Consider the following 20539-nt stretch of genomic DNA (forward strand, 5'->3'; position numbering starts at 1 on the left):
TTACTAGACTGATAATGTAATGTTCTAATTCTGGTAATGTAATGTTCTAATTCTGGTAATGTAATGTTCTAATTCTGGTAATGTAATGTTCTAATTCTGGTAATGTAATGTTCTAATTCTGGTAATGTAATGTTCTAATTCTGGTAATGTAATGTTCTAATTCTGGTAATGTAATGTTCTAATTCTGGTAATGTAATGTTCTAATTCTGGTAATGTAATGTTCTAATTCTGGTAATGTAATGTTCTAATTCTGGTAATGTTAATTGCTAAAATTCTAATAGCACGTAACTAAAATTAATTCAGTCATGTTCATGTTACTTGAATTAACGTGACTGAAGCAAGATTAGAGCATATACGATCTAGGGAATCCAATTAAATTTGTGGAATACTTTGCGTAATATTTATATTCGCTCTAAATTTAGTTACCAATAAATAATTCAATGACTGTCAATATTTTCAACTTGAGCAGATTCATTCTTGGTTGGAATTTTCAATATCCCCAAAACGTAATTTAAAATACTAGCTTAGTTTTTTTAAAAAAATGATTTTCATTAAATGCCATTCGTATCGATTCGTTATTACACTGCAACATCTTCTTACAAATATATTAAAGTTCGCTGTCTGTCGCGCCAACTACAATCGCCAAGGTGTCAAAATAGATTTCAAACTTGCAATTTAAAAAAAAAATATATTTAGATGTTTTCTTAGGGGTGGCTAGGAATTATACCATTTAAGTTGGTCCTTTTCTGTGATGTTTTTTATTTTTTATTTTCTCGCGGGCCGCTGCCCGAAAGTTGCCGAGACTTGGCGATTATTTTGCCACACGTCACGATACGGAAATCTCCCCATTTAAGGTAAGATAATCGATATTTACCTGACGCTTTTTAAAAGTGTTTTTTTTCTTCTTAAACTAAATTATTTAAAATCAACGGTAATTGATGACAGTGATGCTTAGTTAGTTACAGTAAATAATACAACTGGAATTTTATCTTTTTTTGTAACAGCCTTCTAACAGCAGACCTAAATTTGAGCCAATATCACCCAATTTCAAGTTCGTAGCCTTGCGATTTTGAACACAATCCAGAAGACAAGGGGACTCCTGTATCAAGATAAGCAAATACGGAATATCTTGATAAAATTATCCCGTACTTGCTTTATTCAGCGTGGAAAACCACTAAACCCTCCCACGGTTGGCCTGACGGCAAGGGGACTCTAACTCATGATCCATCTGCCACTGAGGATTTTTTACCCCGTTTATGAGGATTCGAACCCAGTTATTTGGGAGCCTCTATCCTTTGAAAAACAACGTCTCTTATATTACTGGGATTGTAGTAATAGTACTGATTTAATGGATACCAAATAAACTGATACAGATATTTAATATAGGTACTATAATAATATTTATTTTATTTTATAACTGTCGTTGAATAGCAGACACAATTTTCGGGTTAACGACTACTAATGTTCAACGCCGTAGCCTTGTAATTTTGAACGCAATCCAGAAGACAAGGGAACTGCTATATCAATTATGGCGAGAAATTTGCCTTCGTGATGGAACTAACCCGCATTTGGGTTACATGGGACGAAAACCTTCCACGATTTGACTGACGGCAAGGGGAATCTAACCCATGATCCGTCTACCACTGAGGATATTTTATGTCAGCACTATGGTCGGTGCAAGCTCAATGCGGAATTTGTATTGACCAGCCTTCGCTGAGATTCGAACCCGGTTCACTTCATTGGTGAACCGAGTTCGAATACCAGCGATGCTCCATTACTTGAGCCATGTGCTGTGATAATAGTTGCTTTTATGGCTCCGGAAATGATCAATTACAAGGGGGGAGTATGATAGGGAAGGTATAAATAAGGGAATACAGGGGGACAATGATAAATTGTGGTTAATGTTGACAAAGATGAGCCATGCCAACTGATCTTTTAATCTTTATTTTGTTTGGATGAACAACTAAACGCCCTTTGATTAATTTAATAACACAAAATAAAGCTAAAAAAACACCTAATCTTACAAAAATAACGGCTTTCGAGATATAGAGTAACGTAAGGACCACTTTTTGTGGCTATAAATGGATAAGAGAGAGATAAATAAATATTATGCTTTCGATAGAAAGGAAATATATATAAAAAAAAAGATTTAGGGAAAAAAAAAACGGAAAATGTTCGATATAGAATAGAAAAACTGACATTCTCTGAACTTTTTTTGTTGTTGAGGATTTTGGGTGAAGATGATGGATGTACTATGTTATTGTAAATAGTTACAGCCAGTTGAGCAGCTAGACAAGATTGACGATTATAGTTGAAAACCGTTCATACCTTTTTTTCAAGAATTAATACTCCATTGAACGCGTTTCAGGACGAAAAACAGCAAACAGAACACTATGAATAACTTTTGATGTAATGATCGGCTATTCATATTTCTAATGCATATTCAGTGGTTCTATGGGTTGAACATTAAATAAGCCAATTAATTAATTCCGGCGAAATTTTAAGTTATGAGACACACAAAAAACGTCCTTTAGCTGACCATACATTGTATTCTTTTTGATACCTAGTCAGATTTCGGACTTTTTTTCGGGCTAGCCGTACTATGAAAAATATGACCCCAATAGTTTAGTCAGAGAACATTCTAAAATTAAAGAGTAAATTATCTTATAAAACTAACACCCAGAAAATAAACGCACAAATACTACAGAAATTTGGTATTATTTGTGCTTTTCATGCAATACCTTTATAGAATTTCACTTTTATAATTTTTATAATTTCACTTTTTGTATTTCACACCATGTCTTTGAAAGTATTTTAGAAAATAAAGACATAAAATATAAAAAGAAATAAGCAGAATTTTGAATCTCGCTCACTTAGAAAAGTTTATTCTAATGTTATTCAAAGATACACATGCAAAAAAAGCACTTATAGTTAATTTTTATTTTAATTTGAAAAACGGTATAGAACTTTGTAACAGTAAACTTTGAAGTATATGGTGTACAAATTTTTTTATGTCATTAATTTTATATAAAAAATAATTTTATATAAAAAATAATTTTATATAAAAAATAATTTTATATAAAAAATAATTTTACATAAAAAATAATTTTATACAAAAAAAGTTTTTATAAAAAAAATTTTTATAAATTTTTTTTTTAATTATAATTTGTTATTTTTACTTATTTTACTAAGGGCAATCGTTTGAATTAAAAGGCGTCAAAAGTTAGAAATCACTTTTAACTATGCTTACTTATTTAAATAAAAATTAAAATTTTGAACGAAATTGGTTTATGCGAAATTGGTTATTGGTTATTTAGCACACTATATACTTCGAATTATGTTTCAATAATCGAATTTTATAATTACGTTAGAGCCGTGCGTGATGGCTCAGTGCGTGATACGAATTCCGCATCCGCCTTGCACCGACCACAGTGATGACGTATAAATATCCTCAGTGATAGAGCGATCATGAGTTAGAGTCCCCTTGCAGTCAGGCTAACCGTGCGTAGGTTTTCGTGGTTTTTCTCCCCATACAACACAAATACGGGTTAGTTTCATCAATAAGTCCCCCACGAAGGTACAATACTTGATCCAGGAGTTCTCTTGTCTTCTGGATTGGATACAAAATGACAAGACTACGTAGTTGAACAATAGTAGTCGTAGTCCCCAAAAATTGAGTCTGCTGTTTAACGACTGTTATAATACGTATAACTGTGTGATTGAATTCTTTTGTAATCTGAAATAACTCTAAGGATAATTTAAGTGGCCGCTAGATGGTGGTACAGATTGTTTTCAAGTGTCAAGGCTAGGTCTGGCCTACTATTCAGATGCCAATGGTGAATAGGAGAGCCAATCCGTCTTAATTTGAGATTGCTTCTTTGAGAAAAGTTTCTCTCGGTAGGACCATCCATGGTGTGCGTTATGGTGCTCCAGTCTTAGGACTACTGCACTTCCCTTCCTCATCAATCTCTTGACTACATTTAAATAACTGATTTGAGTTAGCAACAGTTACTCTTGGGTCAATTTCTATCGTTTACCAGCGCCTTCTATGTTTATTCTTAAATATGGAGAAAAGCCACAGTTTTAAGAAAATGAAAAGCGTTTGTGGTCTAATTTTTTAATACTTAAAAATTTACTCTAATGCTCAGAGTTGACCGTCGATTACAGTAATCGATTACACGCTGTAATTGATTACAGATAATTACAGCTATGTAATCAATTACTTGTAATCAAGATTTTTGATTATATCAAAGTAGAGTAAAAATGTAATCGATTACATCTGCCAATTCATCATCAGCATTGGCACGACAGCCCTTTGTGGGCCTGGGCCTTCCTCAGAAGCTTTTCCCATTCTGCCCTTCTCCCAGCAATTGTTTTCCAGTTCTTTACTTTTAGGATGGCAAAATCCTCATCTACACAGTTCTTCCATCTCTTTTTGAGCCTTCCTCTTGGCCTTTTATTGGAGGGGGTTGCATTAGAGACTTTCAATGCTGTACGTTCTGGGCTCATTCTCACTACATGCCCAGCCCATCTCATTCTACTTAATTTAATAGATTTAATGATATCATCGCCATCAAAGATCCTATATATTTCAAAATTATATCTTTTCCTCCAGTTGTCTTTATCGAGTATAGGGCCAAAGATGGTTCGTAGGACCTTCCTTTCGAAGGTTGCTAATAACTTTTCTTCCCTTTTTGTTAAAGTCCATGTCTCTGAAGCATAGGTCAAAACTGACTTGATTAATACCTTATAAAGTAAGATCTTAGTCTTTCTTTTTATTAAGTGAGATTTCAATAATGATCTTAAACCATAGAAGCAGCGATTGGCTGCGATTATTCTTTTTCTAATTTCGGGATTGATGTCATTTTGCATCTGCCAATTACAGTAATCAATTACTTGTAATCATGATTACAAAGTTTGATTGCAACTGTAATCATGATTGCAATACTCAATTACAGTAATCAATTACATGTAATCATGATTACTAAACATTCATAATTTTTGATTACAACTGCAATCGTGATTACATAACCAATTACAGTAATCAGTTACTTGTAATCGTGATTACAAGTGAAGACAAAGTAATCACGATTACTTGTAATCTTGATTACAAGTAATCGTAATATATGATTACATGTAATTATGATTATATGTAATATAAATAAACGATTATAAGACTGTTGTATTCTTATAAATGATTATATTTTGCAACAGATAGTATAATGTATCTTATAATGATACATTTTGTACGCATTTACATGCATTACACATTGAAAGTATTTGTATAAGCCCAAATGAATGTAACTAAAATGTATGTGCATATGATTTTATCTAGTGCATATGTACAGACAATTTAGTTACACACACATGTTCATACACTAATATTGTAAGTATAAAATATATGTACGTATGTATATAGCTAATAATTACTTATGTATGTGCAAACAATGTAGATATGTGCATTTATACACAATGAATATGTGCATTTTATGCAAATATTTGTGTATGTAAAATGTATATCCATGTTCATGTACACATGCATATACAAGTACTTGTTGTTTGAACAAAAAAAAATTCTTTTACCTTATTTTCAAAAAGTTTTTTGATTTCTTAAGATTAAAATTTTTTTTGGTGGGAAAAAGGGTGGGATTTGAAAAATTTTACTATAATTTTTTTGAACAGTAAGGAATTGGTCTTCAGTGCTTATAACCGAACTAATAACATCCGTGTTTATAACTAATAAAATACTCGTAGAAAAATAATATGAACGAACACCTAACGCACAACTCTCTCTCTATCTCTATATATAAATTTTGTAATCTTTTGCATTGAATTATGTATAGACCTAAAGTTATTTGAATCTCGTTTTTTATTATAACAATGAAAATATTAGTTTTGTTGCACATTGTTAAAAAAAATCACGAAACTCAACTATTCTTAATGCAACAATGTGTCAATATTGTTTAAAGAGATACTGTAAATTAGTGATTATTGTCATTCCAAACTTTGTATTTGGGGCGCTATCTTGAATTTTTTTCCAAGGAGATTTGAAAAGTGATTAATTTTAAGTCATGAAGTGGCTTAAGAGATTGAGGCGATATTTCGCCTATTTGAGCTCTTGCTCTGGATGCAAGAGTGATCATGCTGGGGATTTGGATGAGAGGAAAATTGCCAAATATTATCGGAAGCGTGCTGAAATTCTGGACACAGTTCATCCTTGGGTTTTCCCATTTGTGTCCGTTCAGACGCAGACTGATGATATTTATTGGACAAACCTCTCAGAAAATGCTCAAACGCAGACTGATGATAGAGATTGGACAGAAAATGTTTAGGATTACGGATTATATATTATGGATTACTGATAAAAGATTATGGATTAAGGATTAATGATAAGGGGTTAAGGTTAAAGGTTCAAAGATAAAGAACTAATGATAAAGAACTAAAAATAAAGGATTAAGAGCTGATATATAGGATTACGAACCAGAGAAGGTACGTAATAAATTACAAGATTAAAATTTATTAAATGTACGTACTAGTGAGTTTATTTGAAGTAATTTTTATTAGTACTTGATTTCGTCACTTTAGTTGATCTTTTTTAATCTAATTAATTAATCAGAATAACTGAATAGTTCATTTATTGTTCCATTATATGGAGTGATGAGAGCTACGATTCCAGGCAATTGGCCAAAAGTATATCCAATCAACGATTCCAGACTCTAAAACATATATATTGTTCTTTTTATAAAATTAAATTTTTCAATTGGTAAATATTTAGCTTAAGCAGAGTATTTAAGAAGAATGAAATATAATTTTCAAACATATTTATTAGTGGAAATATAGATTATTAAAATGTTTTTTATATTAAACTTCTAGGCACCTAGCGAATATTGGGCAACAGTTTGTCTAATTTTATGACTAAAAAACATTAAATTTTTTTTCTTCTATTTGTATGTTTCTGCAAAGTGCTTACCTACGTAGAAATATAGTTGGATTTACCCTCGTTGGTCGAAGTTTTTAATTACGACAAAAAATTGTAAGAAAGGTAAGCGATTCGATTCAAGTAACAATTTGTAACTTGATTATACTTAAGTTTTAGGACATATAAATATTTTGTAATTCGAGTTCAGGTAAATTCAATTATAACATAATCAAATTGTGAAGAAATACACTTTAAATAATATCATACAATATGCACGAAATTAAAATTTATCATTATTTTAAAAATTAATTCAAAATTAATTCAAAATAACTAAAAGAAAGTTATGGTAAATTGATTGTATGTTTTTAAAAATGTTTAAAACTCATATGAATTTATTTTTTTAAGTCGCATTTCTGTATTAAATGAAAGTCGCATTTTCTGCCAATTATTTACGAGGTTGTGAAAAAAAGTACGAGAATTTTGTTGAAAACATAAGTTTCTTAATAAGTTGAAAATAATAAATCATATATCAGAAACAAAAATGCACTTTTTATAACGGTTTTTTTTTAATCAAAATTTAATTTTAGATCTTAAGGGTAGGAAGGTTTTTAATTGAAATATTATCTTAATTTGCAATCAGCTGACATTTTTAACCGAGGAAATATAAGAATGAAGTATAAGATGTTTCCATTTTATATTATGCTTATTATGTTACATAACACAGATGTTACAACTATTAGACTCAGTACTGTACTGCAATTGAAACCCAGTACCCTAAAGTGTTTATTTTATCATCAATTTATCGAATTCTGATGATCATTCATTTATATTTAGGGTGGTTGGACCACTGTTTTCAAAGCTACAACGTCGCATTGATGTAATTTGGTCCAGAATAAAGAAGCCAAACAAGTCAGAATATGTAAAAAGCTTTTTTCGTTACTCTTGGATTTTTTTCCAAAAAAAAATAACCTTAACTTCTGTTAACAAAGAGACGTCGATCAGTATGACATTATATCTAACTGTCAAAGCAGGAAAGCGTGTAAATTCTGAAGAGAAAAGTGCCAGGAGCATTATGTTACACTAAATTACAAGATATACAACAATTATTGCTCATTGCAGAAGAGAACATGCACCAAACTGATGACGTGGAAAGATTATTGGCTGTTCTTAAGGAAGGATCTTAATAAATAGAAGATTTCATGCACGAAAATAAGTCATGAAGAATGGAGCATAAGATTTGAATTTAAGGAACAACAGTAAGGAAAATTTATCGCCAAACTGTGTGGCTAGGATTAATTGGATGCATCGCACAGAAAATTGCAGACTCTATAAAGAACTCGCTAGCTATAAATCTGTAGAGAACTGCTGTGAATATCTGTTTATATATAAGAATAAACTTTCTATATCTCTATTAAAGAACACAATATTTATATTTGTATAAAGAACACGCTACCAATATTTTTCTAAGCGGCAGAGGTCCACCGACGCCTTATACTTTGTGCTGATCTACAAAAGGTGATTGTGCTGCCACAGATGGATCCTTTCATTGAAGTCCTGCAGTATGATGGTACTTAGTGAAAGTACTGTATTTATTGGTAAAAAAAAAAGAAAGGCTAAACATTTCACTGGCTTGTGGCGAAAGCAATAAGTGAAAAGAGAAAGGCGATGTTCTGTTTAATTCAGAGATGTAAAACATATGCTAGTATTTGGCTGAACAATTGTTCAACAAAAAACACAAACTGGATCGAACGTTTCTGCTGTATCTTGTAAATTATAACCCACATCTGTAGACATCATTGAGATTTCTTTCTTCGCATCTGATCATTTTATTAATGGCTATTTTTTCCTTCCACCACCATTGGAGAACTATGCATCTTAAAATCCAGGCAAATAAAAAACTTTTAAAATGCTTGTTCTCTCCGTGTAAACTAGTTATACGTAAATAAAAACTTAAAATTATTGAATGTCTTCTTCTTATTTTTTATTCAAAACTATAATTTAAGATTTATAAAATGATAATTTCACGAAAAAACCTTAACAGGCAGTTAGAACTTTTTGAGACTGTTTTATTTATATTTTGCTGCTGTAAAACACAATCTAAATTCACTTTTGAAAAAAGAATATGTTAAAAAATAAATTTCTTTTACACACATTAATAAAGAATATTTTAAATTAATAAAGGCAGTGCATTTTTATTAATAAAGAAGTTACAAACACTAAAATAAAAATTTTTGCTTATGAAAAGCTTTTTGAAGTATCAAAATTTCGATGCAAGTGCTTCTTTATGCAAAATTTGCTTCTTTGGAAAAAGGACTTAGAGAAATCATTGAAACTTAAATAATAATGAAATACAGAACTCCAGCTCAAATTTGAACACTTTACCAAGTTGAAAACTTTTTGGAGGTTTGATAATAATTCCTTTTCGACAGTAATATCACGATGATTAAAACTTAAAATAACGTCAAAGGTCACTAAGCAAAAGAAATGTCGAGGCTCTAAATTAACCAGAAGTTTGATAGATGATAATATGACGATAGATTCAGTTTAACGTACTCACAAACTTGTGATGTTGACTGAGCTACAACTTCGGTAAAAATTTTAGCGTCCTCTCTATCTGTGCAATATTTTGAATTTTGCAATTCATATCTATAGTTAATTTGATTTTTAAGTCTCTTTTTTTCGGAGGGAAAGTGAGTTTTTAAGATTTTACCTACCGTAAAGAATCTGCCATAAGTTTGAGCATCTGAGCTTATTAATAACCGTATCCTTATATTCTAAGGAAACAAATAAACTCAATCAGAAATGCTCAATTAAATGAGCTCACTAAGCATGAGAGAAAATAGCTCTCCAGTGTTGACCTCATCCAAACTTTCACTGTTACTCGCATTTATGCAAATTAAGCCCTTCATCGGTATTTTTTATTTTTATTTGCAGAAGTAATCAACAGATCGTCAGACAAATCATAGATGAGAAAATATCATCCCGTCGACGTTTCAATAACTAATGAAGTTAGCAGAAAGCCAAATTCATTACTTCAATTTCATTCATTCATTCGGCTTCATTCATCCAACTTCATTCACTCAAATTCATCCCACGATCTGATAAATTGTTAAAATATCATGAAAGTTTGACGTACACGAAGTATTTTTGCTAGTATAGGTTTCCAACAGATGACATACAAAAAAAATTAGTTTTCTTTGAATGAGGTGTGAAGGACAAACCAGCTTCTCTGTTTTTTCTTCCAAAAATGGATGAAAAACTTAAATGCTATGTCTGGTACTAAAAAAAAAGGAAAAGCAAAGGTAGAATAAATTATGTTCTAGTCATCGGAGTTTCACATACTAAATGAAATTTTAAAGTTTTTAATTCATTTTAAATGTGCTAACTAATTTGTGCAAAAAATATAGTGTATCTACCACTACAAAAATATAATTCCAATTCACTAGTATATAAGACATGATAACTCGATTCTGTGTTGGGTACCTTTTCACAGATGACGGTTGACAGGGTCGAATTCTACTCTCCCCACATTGGTGACCCGGGCGTGATGTGAACCCGCCTACCTTGGTAGAAACGATCACTACGATTTGAACACGCCTACTTCGATGGATGGTCCACATTGAACAGTTGACTTGCTACTTGTGACTGCGACATTATCCATTGTCCGAAAAAGTTTCGAAAAATCATGTTAAACATGAGACGCTTATTCTCTTTACAAAGAGAGTAAAAAGTGATCACTTTTTTTAAAATTTGTGCATCGTGCTTGCAAAACTTTCTCCAAGAATAATAAATAAAAGAATCCTAAAGCTTTCCCCCTTTTTTTTGAATAATATTTGTTAGTTTATTATTTTTTAAATATCGAGAAAAAAATATAGTGTTTTTTTTTTTTTGTTAAGAAAGTGTTGTAAAAATGGTAAAAAGTTTTTTCTATCACACACTTAAGTAATCCTAAGGCAATTTTGTTATCTGTCTTCACTATATACTTTTTTTAAGTAAAAAACAACCACACAATTTAAAAGCAAAATAAGTGATTTTTAATTTTTCAGAATAAAAACACTTTAAATACTATTGAATTTTACAAGCTCTTTTAGTTCAGTTTTGCTTGGCATTTCTGCAAATTCTAATCAGTTATTCGTAGTCGGAGACATTGCTTAGCTTTGTGGCTTAATATGAAACTTGATTTCTCTTGTAATTTAAACTAATTAATTAGGAATACAAAAGCATGGAACACATATTGAAACAGAAATCGAGTGAAATAGAATCTTTTTTCATCACGCCATTATAAACGCGAACGATGCCAAACGATAAAACATTCATGCCTTGCTATTATTTGAATCAATAAACATTTTCTACCCATTGTCTAACTAAATTCCTAGAAAATTTCGAAATGCATTGGAGTTTAATTTAATTAATGAATCGCTAGTGAGTTACTAATTACTCGTTTTTAGAATAATCTTTATTAATGTATTTAATTGAATATTTTAAAATAGGTAAGCCACGAACCATTTGATTGAAAGCAGTTTTTAAGAATATTTTTGAAACTTTAAATCAATATCAATTCCAATTCACAGTTCGTATTGAGTTTACCATTTTTCAATGTAACTGTTACTTTTTAATTATCTTTTTTCTATTAGTTGTCGCACATTTCCCCCTCTTAAATTTCAAGAATAGTTCGAATTCTGTCTGGGAATATTTCTTCTTTCTCTAAATCAACTGGTTAGAAGATTTTAAATTAAACGTCTTCACTCTTTAAAGAACAACTGGAAATGTCTAGAAGATTAACGATATACGGGGACTTTCTAATGGAGGAATGTCGGAAAGGAGCAAGAAAATGAGACTGGACATGCTTTTATTTTAATTCAAAATATATTAGTAATGCGGCATTTTTATTTGAAAAAAAAAAACATTTTATTACAAGAGATTTTTAGTTCTAAATAGAGCATTGTTTAATCCGTTGCTATCAAAGTTCAGAGAACTTTGTTTTAATAATACTTATAATACTTTTGTTCTAACCTAATAAAACTTCTGTTCTAATAATACCTCATCTAATAATTATATTATAATAATTGAACAAAATATTATGAAAGGAAAATTCTTCAATAATATTTTGTTCAATTATATCAGTTGTGGAACTAACTAGATAAACACTTAAAGAAATATTTTCACGAAATTTGAGTTATTCGAGAAAGAAAAGAAAACTTAATGTTTTGGAATACATGTTAAAAGAGAAAAAAAAATAAACATGTACTAATTATGCAATTTTAGGAAAAAAGATTTTAGTTTATAAAGTTTTATTTATAGTTTAGTTTATAAAGTAAGTCAATTTCAATTATATCAGTTGTAAAACTAAATAGATAAATAATAAAAGAAATATTTCCACAAAATTCAATTTATTCGAAAAGGAAAGAAAACTTGACATTTTGGAATACACGTTAAAAGATAAAAAAATAAACATATACTAAAATTATGCAATTTTAAGAAAAAGTTTTAGTTTATAAAGTTATAGTTATAGTTTAGTTCATAAAGTAAGTTTATGAATTAGTTTTGCTTATAAAGTAAAGTTTTAAAAGTGTATAAAGGACTCTAAAAGTTTATAACGGTAAAATTAATTTTTTTGATTTTTCAAAAAAAGTTATTCAAATGAAGTATTCAAATGAAGTTTCAAAAAAAAGTTATTCAGTCAAGTATTCAAATAAAACTAATTTGGGACAGAGGGAGTATTATTTCCCCGCGATTAGTTTTTTTCACATTGGAAAATCTGTACATTAGAGTCAAACATTAACTGCTTAAATATTTCACTATTTAAGCGAATGTTGAGTGTCTGCAAACATAAGACTAAAAGGCTGCAAAAAATCCTAATTTCCCGTTAATAGTTTTCGCTAGACTGAATAACGCAACAATAAAAAAAAAAAAAAAGAAATATTCAACTTTGACGTAAAATAACTTAAGGGATGACCGTATCGATAACATTTCAGTATCTAACTTTTTTTTTAGAAATGTGCAAAATTTCTTATCATTTCATTGACTAGTTTTTGAGTAATGATAGGGAGAATATTTCTCAACGAAAATTTTCCAAAAACAGCGGTGTTGGCGGTAGTAATTTTTTTTAATGAGATAATTAAGGAAATGTTAAAGCTAAATTCTACGTTACAATTAAAAAAGAAAAAAATCTTGAGAAAACATTTTTGTTCCAAAAGAAAAAAATGTAGCTTCTGAGATTCGAATTTGTGAAAATAATTTATAAAAAGTCCTTCATAACGTTAGTCAGTTAAACTGAGTGTCTAACGACAAGTTTAATAAATATTAGTTTCAGTGAAAGTTTAGACTTCGACAGCCATTTTTAATTGTTGTTGTCGAAAGTCCTTCAGACGAAGGGTGCGATTTTTCTTGATTTTCCAGTGGCGCCATCTATGGCCAAGAATTCGACTTCTGCTACACTCAAACATCACACCCGTTTATAGGGCGGACCCATTCATACATCCACAGATATCCTGCTTTCACCGACCACAGTGCTGACGTGAAATATATTTAGTGGTAGACGGATCATGATTTAGAGTCTCCTTGCCGTTAGGCTAACCGTGGGAGATTCTCGTGGTCTTCTTCTCTATTTAATTCAAATGCGGGCTAGTTTCATCAAAAAAAGTCCTACATGAAGGCAAATTTCTACCAATACTTGATCCTGGAGTTCCCTTGTCTTCTGGAATTATAAGGCTACGGAGTTGAGCATTTTTAGTTGCTAACCCGAAAAAATTGGGTTGGCAGTTCAACGACGGTTATAAAATAAAACAAAATTCATCCACAGATTGTAATTTTGACCTGCACAAGAAAACGACCAATCTCCGATCCAGTACCCCCCCCCCCCGAGGGTTACAGTTATGGAAAAACGCGAGTCTTTTAAAGATACACCAGTGTCAATAAAATCCCGAACGTCAAATAATAAAACTAAGTACATCAAATAGGCTTTTGTGTTAACAATACAGTGATAATAGATGGTAAATTAGTTATACTGTTAGCATTAAAAATGCTGTTAACAAACACACTAAAACAATACAATTACTGTTTATATAATGCCATAATAGACGTTGCATATTTCTTAGCTTTTAAAATATTCTTAAACTAAATTTGTTTAAAATCTTTCTTAATCGAATTTTAATTAAATCGACTTTTCACCAACTGTTATCACGTTTTATGAAAAGCTAATATGAATATTTTATTCTTTTCTCAACAATCAATGTAGCGGCTAGCTTTTTATTTCAATACAAATGTAAAACTCATTAATTCACTGTCTCTACGGAATAAAAAAACAAAATCTATTTATAACTCTTTATTTCTTATCACAAAAATGTTTCACTTACATGGTTATATTACTTCTCGCAGTCTTTTTTGGCGATTAGCTTTCGTCAAATTATTTTTAAATTTAACATTGATTACGAGGGGTTGACTTTATTTTTGACTTTGTTATGTTTAGATAAATCGTTAACTATAGATCTCTTCTTATGTTCCTAATTTTTTTAAAAGCCCCTAAAGATAACCTTTTTTCATTGGGTGTTTTTAAGAAGTTCTTAATTTTCTTTTCGAAAAATGCTTTTCAAATGTGAGATTTTTTTTTCTTTACCATGTCGATTTTCGCCAAGTATAATGCAAAAGTGCGCTTTTCGCATTGTTCTTTTCACCATTTCCACAATTCATCCAACCATAATCCATTTCGGTGTACCGTTGGTTCATAGCGTATGAAAGTACTAATCCTTTTGAATGTTTGATGAAATACTTGCGAGTCCGTATGTGCTGGGTTCGGTGAGATTCTAAGACTCTCATGTGCCACTCTGCTGCATTTAGTAAGATATATTCTCGATTTTTCTGGCTTCATTTTCCACTCTCTGATATCGAACCGAAAAATCTCTCGATCATTTTATGATGGTTAATATAATCAAGAAAAGAGTTCTTTGTCGGAAACTAGTTATTTTATCATGATCATGGGAAGTCATTGAAAATTATTTTGCATTTTGTTAAGGTATGTAGAGCTTAAAAATATTTTTTGAGTGCTTAAAAAGTATTTAAAAGGTGCTTATTTTTTGTTGACAGATTTGAATACACATCCTGTTGATTCGTAAACTCCTTACGGCTTACACTGCGCAAAGTGTTAAGGAAAAAAATTGCAGTGTTAGACAAATTATGAAGAACAGCCATCGGGTTAACCATTTGAGGTTTTTCTTCTCGTGAAAGGATAATGCAAGAAGAGGAGTTTATCACGGTATTTGACCCGAGGGGGTGGTGGGGGTTTACTAACCAACAGGCATACCGTACTATCGCTACAATTCTAAACTTTCTCCCTATATGAAGGGACTGATCCACTTCTTTTGCAGAGGGAGAAAGGTAGGGCAATTTAGCATTTTTTGTAAAATAAAATGCAGAGGATGGAATTTAATTTTGATTTTAAACTTGAAAACCTAAAATAAAACCTTACTTTTCTGATTGCAGTGTCTCGATTAACATAAAATACGACATGAGTTCTATGAATTTATTTCAAAACTTATACGCGATTTCTTAAATGTATTATAATTTCTCATCTGAAAAAATAATCAGAAAACAAACATCTTGGATTGTGCATAATTCTTTCAAAACCTGAGACTACAGCTCGAGATATATTTTAATAACATTTCCTCTGGCCTTTGTCTCTTTAAAATATGCTTGCATCGTTTCATTAAAAAAAAACAAACGAAGTTTTAAGTTTTTAGTGCGGAGAGGATCTAGGAATGAGTCTTAACTTTTTTTATAATAAAAAATAGAGAAAAAGTAAATAGAATGCGTTTTATAGTTGCCCATACTTGTTCTAGCATTCGGGTTAAGTTTCTTTAATTCTCCTAAGTAGTACCGTAATTTTTTAGTTCATTCAAATCTTATGCATTACTTTTATAATGAAAACGGTGTAAAAAACAGAATAAAAATATTTCTTCAATTAAACACTCTTTAAAAGCAAAAAAAGAAAAAAATAGAAACATGTTAGTTTATAATTGAACATTTAAACTATTTTTCTTAAATGCATATACCATTTTTTTTCTAACCTCTTTTTCAAATTATTCTTTAAGCTACGTAAAAAGTTTTCTCATTAAGCAATTTCACTATTTTTCTCATTAATTTCTAGAAAATTAACTCGAGAAGGTTTTAAAGAGAAGAATTGCAAAAGTAACAAAATAAAAGTCTCATTTTTACATTGAAGCAATAAATCACTACGGGCATTAAAATATGTGTAATATTAGAAACCGGGGAAAAAAATAGGGAATAGTTTTGCCTCGATCATTTAATGTATCGGTAATTATTTATATGAGCTAATGCTGTTAGATAAAAATAAACAGTTTTATTGTAAATTAAAATAATTTACGCAAATATATTTTTTTGTTTTGTTGCTGAATGTATTTTGTAAGCATTTTTTAGTATGCTGACGACAGGTAAATCAAAGAGTGGCATGTTTAATCAATTAAATTCAAAATTATTCAAATATTTAACGAAGTTTTATTTTTTATGTGCAAATAGCGTAAAGTAATTTGTGATAAATAAATAAATAAATATGCTTTAATCAAAATAGGTGTGAATAAATTTAAGGTATGGAGTAATTTTAAAGTTTAATTTTTTCCCTCGACCGGCAAATACGCAAAGCTTTTTAAATTATTCAGTATAATATTACCTTACGCACTTCAATTTTCGCTCCCATCCTTGGTAACTAACAAATCAAACGCACTTCAGTACTGCAGTAAGAGCGCACTATAAAACAAAATCCCTCTATTTACGCTTTTACCTCAATTTGCGCTTTTGTTTTCATATTTTGTTATCAGGCACTCTTGTTACGAAAATATTTTAAATACTTTTCGAAAAATTTCCTGTTCATGTAAGTTCATTTGAATTCATTACCCGCTTTATAGATTTCGTTTTATGTTTTATTCTGTTTCTTCTTCATATTTTATTTTCTGTTTTTACGTGATATTTTTACAACTACTTTGTGTTTTTATTTTATTTGTTGTAAATTTTGTGCAAAATTTTTTTGAGTGCTCCTCACACTATTGTATTGATATATTTTGCTTTGGCTATATGGATGCAATATTAGAAAGCACTTCTTTTTGCGGATATAATCGTGTGAGCTGATGAAAAGATCATATCCTTTATTTTCCGGATTTTTATAAATTTGTTTTCCTTTTTTCGAAAAAAATTTGTTTCCGGATTTATTTTTTTTTTTAAATTTTTTATTATTATTTTTCTTTTTCCCTTTTTTTATTATTCTGTAATTTTTCCACGTTTTCTCTACATTTTGAAGCGAACGTTCTTTCTCACATTTAAAAATGCACATCTTGTCTTTTAATCTATTTTTAGTTCAAGTATGCATTAATTTGCATTTTAGCGATTATCCCTTTAACTATTTCATGGGTAAAGACTTTTTCCCTGGACCTATTTAACGGACCAATTGTAATGACTAAGAAAAATTTTTGCGAATTTACTTTGCGAGATTTTCCCTAACTTTTTATTCAGGAGCCCAACGATTTGGTGTCACTTTAAAAATATGTCTCAATGAATAATATTTACGTATAGCTTGGCGCCTGTTTATTTCCACTTCTTGGAACTCGAGCATCGCTACTTGAGCGAACTCTTTACACTCAATCGCTTATCAGCAGGATCTAGGATGTAAGTATAGTTTGTCTAAAGCATGGGTCGACACATTTTTTTGATCATCGACCCCTATATAATTTTTCGAAATCTCCATCGACCCCCATAAAAGTAATTTTCTGTTAATTAAGATAAGACTCTATTAGATACTGTGTTTGTACATTTATTTTATAATTTAAACATTTATTAAAGTAATAGTACATTGTGTAACAATAGTTTTATGAAAAATATATTAATCTTGAAATTTAAATACCTTAATATTTATTAAATAATAAGTAATTATAAATAAGTAGAAATAATAAGTAAAGTAACTACAGATTTATTGCTTCTTAATCAATGAGATGAGTGTGTCTGGTGTTTTTTGCAAGGTTCGCTAGTAGTATAGGCGGCACTACAGCGTACAGCGGGGGGTCCCTATTCCTGACGTCATCACGGAAAGTCAAGGGGTGCTTATTTCTGCCCAACCGGAAGTTGCTTATTTCTGCCCGCCTACAACCGGAAGTTGTTTATTTCTGTCCGCCTATTAACCGGAAGTTGCTTATTTCTGCCCGCCTGAAACTTCGTCTGCAGCGTCATGGGGAGCTTATTTCTTTTTTTCTTAAGCCTAATATATTTTTAGTTTCGGTTTCTGTTTTTAATTTAGTTTCGTTTTTTTAAATATTATTTAATTTATTAGTTTATTGAGGGTGGCAACACTTATTATTTTTAATATTAGTTTTTAAGGATGGCAACACTTAGAAACTTTGTTATTTGGGGAGATATTGTATATTATGAAGTTATGACGTCATCTCTAATTACATAACACATAAATGATATCATACTTTTACTCTAGTGGCGCCATCTATGTGAGAATTTTAGAAATAAAATAACTTTAAATCTAATTTTAATATTTAAATCTGTTTTAATATTATTTATTAAATATAATTAAGGCTGAGGATCGAACTCACGCCATCAAAAAGCCTTCGTGGGTCAGTAGTTGGATATCATAACCACTGACCCACGAATGCTTGGTTAGATACGTGTTAATAAGTTAAACTTTTGTATTCTGAACACGTGTATAAATGAAAAAAGGATTTGATATCGATATCATCCTGCAGTTTAATCGATATATTTTTCACTTAGCCTTTGACAGTTATTAAATATTTATTTCTGCACCTCTTAATGTTATTATAACTTTCTCTGGATGGCAACGGTACTGACCATACACGTGTTAATTATAACATAATAAATACATATCATATTTTAACTCTAGTGGCGCCATCTGTGTGGGAATGTTAGAGATAAAATAACTTTAAATCTATTTTATTATTTAATTTAAATATAATTAATGCTGAGTATTGAACTCATCATGTGGTGATAAGAGATAACGATAAATTGAGGTGGCGAGAGTAAAGTTTTTCATTCATCATGAATCTTTTGAAGTTCAAACATCCCTTTACAGCTGTCCTCGCAGGTCCAACAGGTAGTGGTAAAAGTTATTTCATAAAAAATGTGATTGAAAACCAAATGATACATCCTTTTCCAAAACATGTGGTATGGTGTTATGGCGTTTATCAAAAATTATATGATGAGATGCCTAATGTTGTTTTTCAAGAAGGACTTCCCTCCGATTCAGGGCCGGATTATACCTTTCGTAGGCCCTAGGCACAGAGCCGGATTATACCTTTCGTAGGCCCTAGGCATAGCCGTTTTTGCCCCCCCCATTCCTCCCCTCTTTCCCCGCTAAAATTTTCTTGCATATTTTTTTTTTACATTTTTATTAATATGAGTTTTAATTTACGAATTTGTTTATCTAACTTTATCTGCAATATCGACATACTGCCGATATTGCAGTTGATATCGATGTGAAAATTTACTCTTCCGATTTAGAGGAAAACTTTGTAGATGAATTTTTACTATTTTCAAATTTGTATGAGCATAAATCTGCACAAGAAATGTTGAAGGCTCAAATTAAAGATAAACTTGTGAATACTTTTCCTAACGTTCACATTGCATTAAGAATATATTTGTCGATTCTTGGATCAAATGCAGAAGGAGAAAGATCTTTCTCCAGATTAAAATTTATAAAAAATTATTTGCGTTCAACAATGAATCAAGATCGTTTGGCATCTCTCGCACTTATGTCTATTGAATACGACATTTTGCGTAGTTTGGAATTCGACAGCATAATACAAGATTTCGTTGAATCCAAAAATCGCAAAAAAGTAATATATTAGATCATAAGATTCTGCAAAATAATTTATTACCGAAAAATATTATATTTTTATTTGTATCTTCATAATTTTGTGCAAAATACACTTGTTGTTTTTAAAGCTAAATTATTTTGGTCAATAAATTTTTTTCTCCCAAGTTTTTCGTAGGCCCCTGAATTTCGTAGGCCCTAGGCACGTGCCTAGTGTGCCTATAGGATAATCCGGCCGTGCTCCGATTTGAATCAATATTCAGATGCATTAATTGTGATTGATGATCTCATGAGTGAATTGGGAAATGATCCTCAATTGACGAAATTATTTACAAAATTTTCCCATCATAAATCTCTCAGCATTATTTTTGTGGTTCAAAACATTTTTCATAAAGGAAAGGAAATGAGAGAAATATCATTAAATGCTCATTATCTTGTATTATTTAAGAATCGAAGAGATCAATCGCAAATTACACATTTAGGACGTCAATTGTACCCTCGAAAAGTTAATTTTTTTCAAGAATGTTATGCTGATGCCACATCAAAACCGTATGGTTATTTACTCATTGATTTAAAGTGTGATACGGAAGAATCTTTACGCATGCGTACTGGTATGTTTCCTGGAGATACTTATTATGTGTACCAACCTCGATAACTTCATTTCAACTGTGAATTTCAAGGAAATTAGATGACAACTTTAACCATTGTTTTTGAAGGTTTTCAACTTTTATCAACACCTATAAATAGGACAGACACTCGAAATTCAAATCATTTGAAAGTAAGAT

The 20539-nt window shown here is 30.5% G+C and overlaps 1 long non-coding RNA gene across 1 annotated transcript in view; it reads left to right on the forward strand.

The window, feature by feature from the left end:
* Positions 1-8879, forward strand: part of LOC147808282 (uncharacterized) — a 35724-nt gene extending 26845 nt beyond the window's left edge. Inside the window, exon 2 of the long non-coding RNA XR_015434818.1 lies at positions 7754-8879. This is a non-coding gene — a long non-coding RNA (uncharacterized LOC147808282). The remainder of the gene's footprint in view (positions 1-7753) is intronic.
* Positions 8880-20539: the final 11660 nt, after the last annotated feature.

The sequence above is a fragment of the Parasteatoda tepidariorum genome, chromosome 6 (genome assembly GCF_982258835.1).
Source record: "Parasteatoda tepidariorum strain Cologne lab strain chromosome 6, Ptep-v5.0, whole genome shotgun sequence".
Taxonomy (NCBI): domain Eukaryota; kingdom Metazoa; phylum Arthropoda; class Arachnida; order Araneae; family Theridiidae; genus Parasteatoda; species Parasteatoda tepidariorum.